General features: G+C 35.4%; 1 protein-coding gene across 1 annotated transcript in view; it reads right to left on the bottom strand.

Moving 5' to 3' along the window:
• Positions 1-12,601, bottom strand: part of LOC150100593 (cell adhesion molecule Dscam1-like) — a 119,014-nt gene that overhangs the window by 2,400 nt on the left and 104,013 nt on the right. The window lies entirely within an intron of this gene.

The following is a 12,601-nucleotide window of genomic DNA, read 5'->3' as shown; positions in this document are numbered from 1 at the left end:
GAGTTTTTCATTCGGCAAACCAGTCAGAAGAAACAAGCAATCAACGTGCATAATACGCTTAAAGTCATAGTTGCCTTGATCTTAATAGCAAACAGTTCAAACCTGAATTTGTACTGCTCTATGCAAGGGCTTGCTTATTAGTATTTCAATCGTTACTGCAAAATAATTACTCAAGCAGTGTTGCGGTTATGCTTTTGTTATGCATTATTTTGCAAATAATACTAATAATCGAGTCCAGCAACACGAATGGATTTTTTTTTTACCATGATGAAATATGTTTTAATCTCAGACAAAAGTTTACGTTTTCTAATATTTAATATCTACTCGATGAACTCCCGCCCCCCCCCCCCACAATATTTGTTTCCAAACATTCCATCAATTAATTTATGCACACCGTTAATTTGTAAAATGATTTTTCCAGTTATAAAAAATGAAGCAAATAGTACGTAATAAATTAATATTCTGATTCATTAAAATTAGAAATGGGAAAATGAGAAATGGGTACCATTTCTCTCTCTCTCTCTCTCTCTCTCTCTTTTAATCTCATGATAACGCCTAATAGCTACTTCTTTATTGTGGATTAAGAAGATGCGAATGCAGCTTCCTGTACCATTTGCACTCACCGGAGTTAAAGCTATCATGTTATTGACAACTGTACTGTAACTATGTTGTGATTATATCGGATTTGTCCACCTCCAAAATTAAGTCCTGCTTCAATAATTCACTTCTACAGAAGACAAGTGGTTTGGTATTTTTAGTTTTCAATTCTCTTCCTTGGCTTATATCCTGATTTATTATTTTTATTTAAAAGGAGCCTTGAAAAAGGATCATCACCTTTTCATTACATGCTGTATCTTTGGCACATTTAATTTTTCTTTTCTCTTTAAGGAATGCATTTCCCAAGATTCTGGAAGTTTCATCTTAATGTTCGATAAGGTTTAATTTTCAATGTAGTTTAAGTTTTGTTTAGTAAGGTTTCTATTATTTTTCTATTTTTCTATTTCTATTTTCTATTTTTCTTAGGTTATTTTGAAATGAGCCATTTTAATACTTTCAGTTTAGATGAGTCTTGAATTAAGGAAAAATTGATTAAAATGAACGTGATATGTCGTCATGCCAATAAAGAAAAGTATTAGAGTAGAGTGTCCGCGCGATTAGCCTAGTGGCTTTGCGCTTCGCAACCATATGCCTGGGGAAGGAGTGTCCTAGGTTCGATTCCCGTCGGAGACGTGAGGAGCTGAAGGATCTTCTTCAGCCATAGCCAAGTTAGCCGGTCTTGGGCGCGGGCAGTAGGGTTTTTTCCGCCAGTTTATCTGGTGTTTTTCATCCCGCAAGCAGACAAACCGGCCCCGTGAACACACAGGGATACAGCCAAGAATACCTTGAGGCATAGGAGTGACCATTCTATCCTCGTATTTCGATTACGAAATCCAAGCATGCTTGGAAGGTTGTGGGCCTTAAAGGCCTGTTAAAGCCATTGGGATAGATTAGAGTAGAGTAATTCTTTAAATATATGGCCATAAAATAACTTTCCCTCTTTGGAGGCATCTGTAGCTAAAACCAATAAACGGAATGAGACCAAATTTTATATTGAGACTTTTGAAGGCATGAGGAGATGATTTCTCTGAAAAAAAATAGTACCAAAAGTCGCCGATAGGGGAAATTTTGGCGCTGGAGGAGCCAAAATTTGAATAATAACATTTCGACAGTGTAAGCGACAGCCGTCACTCATTCCAGCTGGATATGTGGCGCGTTACAATGATAATAATAATAATTAAACTAAAACAACAACTTGCGAGAGACACAGAAATTAATGTAGTGATTGAACTCACAGGAAATAATGTTTTATTCATCAGAATCATGGTCCCCTGGACTACATACACGATTTTCAATGTGCTGACCTTTCTTGTGTACAACAAATTGCATCCGGTGTGCGACTGCTCTACAGCTGAGCGTAAGGCGTCGGATTGGATGTTCATAACGTTTTATGTTCTCTTTCAAGACATGCAAGTTGGGAACGCCACCAACATACACAACGGATTTCAAATACCCCCACAGCCAAAAGTCACATATAGTGATGTCCGGGGATCGAGGCGGCCTTGCCATCGGAAAGAACTGACTGATAACCCTCTCATTACTGAAATACTGGTGTAAAAGGCGCTGTACTAAACGTTCAATGTGTCGCCGTGCTCCATCCTGCATAAAAATTATGGAGTCCAAACATTGTCTTGGCTGCAATGCAGGAATGACAAAATTTTCCAGCATTCCAGGACCTGTAGGGGTAGTACGCTCAAAAAAGTATGGTCATATTATGAAATCGGCTGTGAAGCCACACCACATGATTACTTTTGGAGAATGCAGTGGTACTTGCTGGATCGCTTGGGAATGTTCAGATGCCCAAATTCTGCAGTTGTGAGTGTTGACCGACCCATTCAGATTAAAATGAGCCTCATCACCCCACAATATTCTCCAAGGCCAGTCATTGTCGACCTCCATTCGGGCAAGAAACGTTAGCGCGAAGGTCATGCGCTTATCATAATCTGCGGTAGTTAGTGCTTATATATATATATATATATATATATATATTATTATTTTTATTATTATTCATATGATACCTATCATACATCTTCATAAACTTATTCGCTGTTTGGACGTTTACAACCACCCCGAATACTATTCCACTCATTCACCATTCCCAAGTAAAGAACTTAGTCTGCACACACCCTTACTAACCACACTCTTAGACAACTTCCAAGTGTGACTCCTTGTTTTCTCTCTACTCAACATGTATTGAAGAATTTCTTTTGTGTCAATCTTATCGAATCCCTTTAGTAACGTAGAAGTTTCTATCATATCTCCTCTCTTCTGTGTGTTAGCTAAACTCTGCAACCCACACACTTTCAATCTATCCTGATAGGTAACATTCCACAGACCTGTCACCACCTTGGTCACTCGTGTGTGAATCAGTCGAGCGACCAAACGCAGGTGACCAAATCTATGCACAGTGATCAACATATGGCTAAATCAGAGCCTTATAAAGAGGGATAATAACCCCCCTATCTTTACTTGTCAATGTGTTCTTCAGCATCCAAGTAATCCTCTGAGTTATTTTGTCAACTCTTGCAATATGTCCTCTGAATTTCAAATCTCTATCCACTATCACCACCTTCCCCTCCAGATTCCTAGACTCATCAAATTCCTGTAATTCATTACCATTAATATGATACGAAGCATGTAATCTTTTCATCCTAAAGATCATTTAGGATACCTTACATTTTACAACATTAAATTGACAGCCATCGTCCTTTGCACACATTGCCAATTATTTAAGTCATCCTGCAAGATATCTATACCATCTTTATCAACTATTGCTTCCCTAGTTTTGAATCATCAGTAAACAACTGAATGTTTCCCCCATTCAAATCCTCTGCTATATCGTTAATATACAAATTAAAGAGTAGTGATCCTAGTACAGAGCCCTGGGGTACTCCACTAGTTACTCTCATTTATTTGCCTTGATCCAATCCACCATACACCTCCCTCTGATGTTTATCTATTTTTCCTCCACCATCTAGCTACTAGCCTCCTATGCGTTCTCATTTGCACCAACTTATGTAATAGTTCTCCATGTGATCTGTCAAATATATTTGCAAAGTTCATTAGTATCATGGTGTAGCCATTTCACTTCATTCAGTTCTGCTGTCACTTTATTATAAAATGTGAATAAATTCCTATAACAGGACCTACCTTTTACAAAGCCATGCTGTCCTATGTAGAGTGTCGTATTCTTATCCACTCATTCTTGAATTTTCCTTTTAAGCAACTTTTCCATCACTTTAAACACCACTCCAGAGATACTAATTGGTCTGTAATTTGCTACTTCTGTCTTGGATCTACCTTTATATAATGAAACTATCTTACGCGCTCTTTCCCATTCCCTTGGAACCTTTTCAGAGCTGAAACTTAAATTAAAAACTTTGTGAGAGCACTGCTAGTTCACTTGCACATTCTCGTAGCACGAGCTGACATACCGACCAGGCCGACTGCTGTCGATTGATATTTTTCAGTGTATTGATATTGAAATATCCAGTTCATCTACCTCAATTCTCACATCAGTCTCTGTCACGTCAATAGCTGCAAAGGCATCACTTGGATGATATCCGCTTGCAAAGTGATCACTTCGTAACTCAATATCTATTCTGCTTCTGTCACTTTTCTACCATCAGCACCAATTAAATTTATCTTCCCGTAATCACTCGTTTTCTTATTTGCTACTTAGCGAAAAAAATTCTTTTGGATTTACTTTGGGCCTGCTTAGCTAATTTTCTCTCAAAATCTGATTTAGCCTTCCTTACCATATTTGTTACTCTATTTGTTTGTGCGTTATGTTGATCGCCGTTTTTGTTTATATTTCTTCCAGAATGCTTTCTTTTTTGTGCTGCTCCTGCTTTATGTTGCTACACATCCACTTAATTCCTACTAGGTTTATTCTTCTGACCCTGGGTATCCACTCTTATACTGCATCACTCAAACAATCCTTGACCACTCCCATGCACTAATGACATTCATTTCATGTAGTTTCTTATGGCATCGCATTGCTCCAAGTTTGCGTCCTAAGTTTTTTATAATCGCCAGCTTTGTAGTTCCATATAAACATTTTTTTGACTGAAAATTGTACATGTTCAGCAACCTCCCAGGACAAGACTGCATGGTCACTTTTCCCAATTGGAGATGGAGTTGCTAGTGTTGTTATAGTACAGGGGTTATAATATTGCTGTTCCCAAAGCTACTCTGTGCTGCTCCCGAGACAATATTGGTTTTTATTATTATTATTATTCCTGACACCTCCAAGGAGTCCGAAGACTCATCGCGGGAGGACACCTACAACTGTCTCACCCACTACACCGAACCACTACTACGAATCATCTCCATCAACGCCATCTACCGCCCACCTCCACCACTACCACAACTAGTATGTTTTGTCTGTAAATTGCATGTGTTCTGAAGGGCCGATTTGTCTGTATGCGGGATGAAAAACCCGAGTTTCCGGGAGAAAAAACCCTGCTACCTCCGTATGAGATCGGCTAACTCACCTTCGATTGAAATCGACCAGATAAAGATTTTCATTGCCATTTTTTCTAAACTTTTATTTTAATAATCTATAGTAGGATAGTATGTACCAATATTAGAATCTTTTATTTCGTAAATGCTTTAAAGATAAGTAAAAAACATATATTTTGAAACTTTACAATTTTAGCTTTTAAATGGTACCGGCCAAAAGGGTTGTTAATGTGAATTTTATTATCGTATTTGGTTGGTAAAAAGTGTTTTGACATTTTATGGCCTGTGTCGCTCCCGCCAAAATTAGTTCCAAAAGTGACTACTATGATCGCTGCATTACCCACCACCTCTGTTGCCTGGACTCTGCGTCATCACTCTTCATGCAGTACACACAAGTTACGTGCTTGTGGTGGTAGCGGAACATAACTAGTGAATTTTAGTGTAGATAAGTACTTTTCTGATTAATAAATAATTAAGATTGATTTTAGTGAAAGTTTATTGAACTGCAGGAAGATGTGGATTTGAAGCTAGCACATAATTATAAGCTCATCTGTAACCGACTTTTGGAAACAAATCCCAGAAGCAAAGTATTCCAGTTTTCTGAAAACAGGCTTCCGACTACTCTCTGTTTTTGAGACAACTTACTGCTGTGAATCTCTCTTCTCTGTAATGAAATCTGTCAAGTCAAAACATCGTGCTATCCTCACTAAGCCACCTCGCCGAGCTTCTTACATCTTTGACATCCTACCAGCCAGATTTTAAACTATTAGCTGCACAAATGAAGAATCACTCAAAGCCTTCAACGAGTAGAGATTACACATATGCTTCTTTGGTGAGTAGGACTACTATACAGTTGTATTTTTTTTTATTATTTATAAATACAATTTTGAAATAATATTTTCTGAGGCTCTTGAACTTTCAAAAATGTATTATTTGCTGCTCTTATTACCGAAGAACTTTCCCACCCCTGTTATAGTAGATCTTCTGATGCTATTACTAGATCCAACACTCTCAAACGTTGATCCCCTCCATCACGTGCTGTGTCAGGTAATTATCCCTTAGTAACTGTATAAATTCCATTTCCATTTTGCTATATTCCCTTTCTTATATAATAAAAATAAGAAAATAATAATAAAATAGATAGTCTCGGTTTTATGTTATGCATTGTATCCATCCATCCATGGACATTAACAGTAAGTAAAATGATATTTTTGATTTCCCTTGAGATTTCTGAAAACTGGTGAGAATTTGTCAAAAAATAAAAACAGTGAGCCAAGAAAGTAAAAATTTTTATATACAATTATCTCAGATATAAAATATACAGTAAAATATACTAGAATGTCTAGTAGTTGTATTTCTTTTTTCTTTCAGTTCTTTCTTCTTTCCCGTTTTGTGAGAGTCAAAGTATTTCTTACATATACACACATACACGACTCTTCTTTTTCTTCTTCTTTTACATTTGTATCTTCGCGAGTAGGTCACAATGGGGACGGAACTGGAAAAAAGAAACGTGTATATGTATGTATATATATATATATATATATATATATATATATATATATATATATATATATATATATATATATATATATACATAAATTATTACTATTTTTTATTTATGAATATCAACTTTCAATTTACATTCTCCCTACCATGGTATTCGTAAGGAGAATGGAAATTTCTAAAAAAAAAAAAAAATTAATTAATTAAATAAAAATAGAAATAAAATATATTCGTAAAAACGTGCCCGCCAGATATTGAAGAGACGTTATACGATCAAGAAAGTTCCCACTTGACACAGTTTGGCATAAACGTGTTAAGTTGACGAATTACTAGTACTACAAAGTTAAATTAATCACGAAGAAATATTTGAGATAATAATGCAAGCAGTCAGCTTTTATATATATATATATAAACGAATTACAGGAAAATATATAAAGGATTTTAACTCCATTTACAGGTAAATCGATATTGCAAACCCGGTCTTGTTAACACGTCCCTGATCAACGGTCTTGTTAACACGTCCCTGATCCAGATGATATTACTTCAATTGTGTAAAGACTTGCTTCAGCATTAACATCTGTGCTATATCGTCAATGCAAGCTATCATTCTCATCTGGCATCCATTCAACAGTATGGAAGTAAACATTTATCACATAGGTCCATAAAAAGGAAGATAAAACTAAGCCATCAAACTATCGTCTCACCGAAATATTCTTGTAAGTAGCGGAGAAGGTTATTAGTGGCCAACGTGTTTACTACCTGGAGGCAAACCAATTAAACAACGATTAACGATATAGATTCTGGCACTCTTGTTCCAAGGCAAATCTCCTAGCTCACTACCTTTGCACAAACCATGGTAAGGTCTGTAGAAACTGACGTGATCACTTTATATTTCCAAACCATTTGATCGACTCGAGACTTTCTTACTTAGCGTTATCATTATAAGGTCTCCTCTTGTCATTTCTGACTGGCTGCTTTCTCCCTGGTCGTTAATTGCTTGTTATGGTGAAGATTTTTAGGCAGATTTTTCCATCCATGCTGGAGTCCCTCATGGCTCTATACTGTCTCTCATGCTCTTCCTATACACCAGTAACCTCTCTAATCTCAAATCCTATTCATTGTCCTGGTGATGGAAGTTCTCTCCAATATAATGTAATAAATAAATAAAAATATTTAAAAAACAGGGAAAACCTTAGACCACCTGCTGTACGAATATACTACGGGTTTACAACAACTTTTCGTTGTTGAGAACTGCGCATAAAAAACCCGTTCTTTTTTCTGAAAACCTTGTAGAACTCAAAATGACGAAAGTTTCAAGATCTTCCATGACCAATGTCTTAAACACCTTAGGATACATTTTCCTTCGCAACACTACTTTACTGCGCAACTCCTACATCTATAAATCTCAAATACTCTCGGCCTTAAAGGCCTTATTTTTCTCACATTTGTGTTGGTGCATCCACAACCTTCCTGAGAATGCTCGATTGTATCCAAAAGATGGCATTTTGCTTAATAGACAACCTCTTTCTCATGGACTCTTTCAAATTGTCTTCTCACAGACGTTCTGTTCTTTGAGAAATGGCGGGGACTAGTCCCCCCACCATTCCATGCTTTCCTCTCTTTAAGAACACGAGCAACCACTGTTAACATCCATATACAATTAAGCTTAAAAATTTATCGAACCAGCATCTCACTTTCTTTCTTTTTTTATTTACCTCTGTTTACCTGAACATCCCCCCCCCCCACGCGGCTATTGTAGGTTATAAGTTTTTGTGAAATAGTAGGATTTATGCAAGATAGTATATAATTTTTTCAGTTAACTCCTAATCAACGTAGAGCTCTAATTATTCTGTTTATCTCTTATCAGACATTTCTGTCTTTCCATGTATTAATATTAAATTAAACGAACTAAATTAATTCGTTATTTCTGCATGATATATCTTATACTATTTTTGCAAGACATCATACGTTATTTTTGGAAGAAGATGCGACTTTTACTGCTGCTATATTTTAATAATACTATGGCATTAATACAGGCATAAGGCTAACCATGTTATCCTCGAGTTACAGTTGCGAAGTCCAAGAATAGTTGGAAAGGTCGTGGGCGCTTAAGTGCCTGTTAGGACTAAATGCCATCCTATACTACTGATAGGATAAGATGGCATTAATACAGTATACTGCCATTCACTAACACCATAATGATCAGAACGCTAGTCAATGGCAGTATCTCTTAAAGGATAACTTTTGATGCCATTTTAATGCAGTATTCAACTATTGCTGCGTGCAGCCAATTTAAAGGATAATCTCGTGTATTTGGAGATTAATCTAAAATTATCCAATGCATTTGAGTAATAAAAGCAAAACACGTGAGAGAGGAAACTGTTCATACATTGTGTGGCTTACCTTATAAAATACTGCATACAGATGTCATGTATTGGAAATATTGATGAGCAATATAGACTGCGACTTCTTTATACTGCTATACTCAACGGCTGAAAGGATTAATAGATGTAGAATTATGTTAGTATAATCATTGAAGATAATTAAATGAATACACCAAATTATAAAGTTTATGATTAATGTTTTAATTATATTATTGAAGCTTAGCATGGATTTTATTTCTTCAGAGATACTATGTTTATAATCTCCGAGTTCAGATGTTTAATTAAAAGAAATTATATAATTTTAATTGGCAATAAATATGGGCTTTAAGTAAACAGAGGTAGCACAAAATAATTTTACTTTGATAAATTGACCAATTCGAATAAAATTTCTCGTTTTATGTAAATAAATTAAAAATTCTTCTCAGATTTGAGAAAGAGAGAGATCACTATATCATCTTCCTCATGTCAGTGGAGTGTATGTACGTATATATCTCATGTTCAGCCCCACCATTGGATGTGTAAGGGTGGAGAAGGTATAACAATAATCCTCAATGTTATAAGAAGTGTTTATTAATTGTTTGTTATTCTTCGGTCACCAAATTTGTACTAGCAGTACTTAAATAAACCCGGGGTTCGTTCACAACGAATCTCCAGTGAATTCATGTTCACATACACTTAGAGAAAACGAATTACCCTCATGCTCGTTCAAGGGATATAATTAAACATTATCACCGGTTTCTAAGGCGCACATCGATTCTTAGACTTAAAATTCTGCCAAACACCCTTTTTTGAGAAAATTTAACGATGGCATGAAGCTATGATAACCAAGGAACAATACATCGCACCTACTTCACATGTATTGTTCCTTGGTTGTCACAGTGATCAGTTGAAATATGAGAATCACTTATAATTATGAAACGAATAATTTAAAAAATCAACAGTTAGCAACAACATAAAATAGCTCTTGTTGGTTACTTAGATAAGCCGCTGTCGCTGTCTACTAACTGAAACTAGCAAAGAAATATAATATGTATATAAATTAATTTATAATTCAATAAATAACAAATAAAATGTCATTATGCATGTCTATAAAACTATTAAAGGAAAAGATAATAGCGTAATAATAAAATAGTGTTAAATATTAATATTTAATTTGGTAGTTTGAGTGTGTGAGGAATTTCGTATTTTTGACAGCGTGTTATTGCAAAGATGCAAATATTACATTCTAAACAGCATGCCATGACCTTTTTCAGAAGAAAAAATTCTTGAAATCATCTTATGCTTTATTGCAAGTTGGCACATAACGACACGAATGCACTTAAGAAAGTTTGAATGGGGTGAAAGTCCTTTTGTTTTACTTGGAAACAAAAACACAAACTAAAGTATATCGTTAGTGAAACACAAAGTCGCGTCTTTTGGGGACTTGCGCGCACTGTTTCGACCATGAGTTGCTCCATTATTACACTATGACGATTAGCTAGCTTAGCTGCTCAAGTTCTCAAAGAAAAGAGACTTCCATCATTCTCTCTCTCTCTCTGTCTTTGCTTCCACAACCCATTCAGCTTGTGATAAAGACATTTTTTCCACTTCGTACAATATAGCCTTTGCTCTGTTGTACACGTGCCAAAACTACTTGGGCATGCATTTTTTTCTTATACACTATTTTTCCTATATATATATATATATATATATAATTTTTATTTTTATGTTTGCTGTCTTAGAATTTTTTTATTCTTCACACATAACTTTCATTGCTTTTTTTTAGAAGGCTTACATCTCTTTCTTCTTCAAACTCTATCCGTTTCTTGAGTAAATTACATTTTCAACATAGTTGAGATATTATCAGAGCTTTCAATAGAAAGTAGATCTCTTGTAACAGCTTTAAATGATACAAGGCATTCATTGTGTTACTGTTTGTCAGTACATTAGGCCTATGCAGAGCTTAGCGGTGCATTTTGCATAAATGAATAAGTAATTAAAATACTTAATGCTTTTTTTATACGTTTTTTCTGTAAACAAAGCAACTGTCGGGAGTAGTAGCATGAAGACTTGGGATTAAAACAAACCAACACTGTCACGCTACATTAGGATAGTTTCCCCAACCCTTCTTCAAAGCAATGTCGTTGCCTACAAGCTCAAAAAAGTATTTAGTTAAGAATGAAGAGGAACACTATTCATTCATTTCAAGTCCTGGCCGTAATAAGTAGCATTTTTAATTTGAATAAGGTATACTAGCAGCAGAATATTATATTGTGTTTAATTGTATCGCGTGTAATTAAAAATTGGATAAAAATTGGCTTATCATAATCTAGTAGAATAAAGATAATAATTTACTGGCTTTAAAAATCATTGAACTGTATTATAAAAAACAAAAAGACTGTTGTAGCCTACTATTTTGCTTCGCTAGCGTGTTTATCTAGGCTAAATAGAATGATTTAGTTACCTAAGTAGAATTAAAATATTATTTAGAAAAAAAAGTTAATTTCTGAATGACATATAGAAAGGAAACGAGATACTTTGCTTGTTCTTATAAATTTACGCACTAATTATTATTATTATTATTATTATTATTATTTGACACCTCTAGGGAGTCCAACGACTCATCAAGGGAGGGCACATACTCTGTCTCCACCACTCAATCAACCACATGACCGCAACTACACCAACGCCATCTGCCGACGACCACCACCACCACAACTGCATGATTTAGAACAAGATTTTCAGGAATTTCATTAAATTTAATTATTTTTTCAGAAATTTTTATGCAAAAGTATGGAATGTTTTACCTTACCAATTTGGAAATTGATTCCAAAAACGTTTCTATAAATTCATGAGTCTAGTGGCAAACCTGTCGACTAATAAGTAGTGTACTGTGAGGTCACCAGAAAATCATTTTCTATATATACTAGGGCATATATTCAGAGTGTGCTAGGTGTGGGGTGCACGCCCAGGGAATAGCAATATCACCAATATTATATTTTTGCATTTATTCCTGTTAAAGACTCCCCTAATTGTTTTCTGGCTTCGCGTGATTGATAAAATTAAACATTGCATCATATTGCAACACTCGTAAACATTGCATCACATTCGCGTTAATAACCAATCACAACCACTGATTTCTGAGCGCTTTGAACAGACGAACAAATGGTGCAGCGGGTCAAATTCCATTTTAAACCATCCCAGAAAGCGAGGCAGGGTGTGCGCTGAGACAACAACACTCAGAAATCAGTGGTTGTGATTGGTTATTGTGTCAACAATTCAATTGAACGTTGTCATATTTCTTGAGTTGCTGTTTTTGTTTTCTGAGTTTTTCATCTGTTTTGCGTGCGTGAAGTGTGAACTGACGTGTGTAGGACATCGATATAGACAAGTTTTTAATATATATAATTTCTATAAATAATTTATGGCTTTCTTGTTCATATTTACAACGAGAAACAGTTTTGACGATCTACTAAATGTTCCGTTTTCTTCCAGAGCTTTTGTGGATTGTGTGATTGTAATCGAAGGAGGTAAGCCTCGTCATCCTCCTCCTCTTCCAAATTTACTTTGCAAGCACAAAGATGAAAAACTGAGTACATGAGACACTTCTCTATTTCGCAATACGTATTTAACACATTGTCCACCACTTTACGTAGATTTGGTTATAATTAATT

Source organism: Typopeltis vanoorti, chromosome 12 (assembly GCF_054136105.1).
Source record: "Typopeltis vanoorti isolate ZY-2024b chromosome 12, IOZ_Tvanoo_1.0, whole genome shotgun sequence".
NCBI classification, from domain to species: domain Eukaryota; kingdom Metazoa; phylum Arthropoda; class Arachnida; order Uropygi; family Thelyphonidae; genus Typopeltis; species Typopeltis vanoorti.
This window is presented reverse-complemented; position numbering and strand designations above follow the sequence as displayed.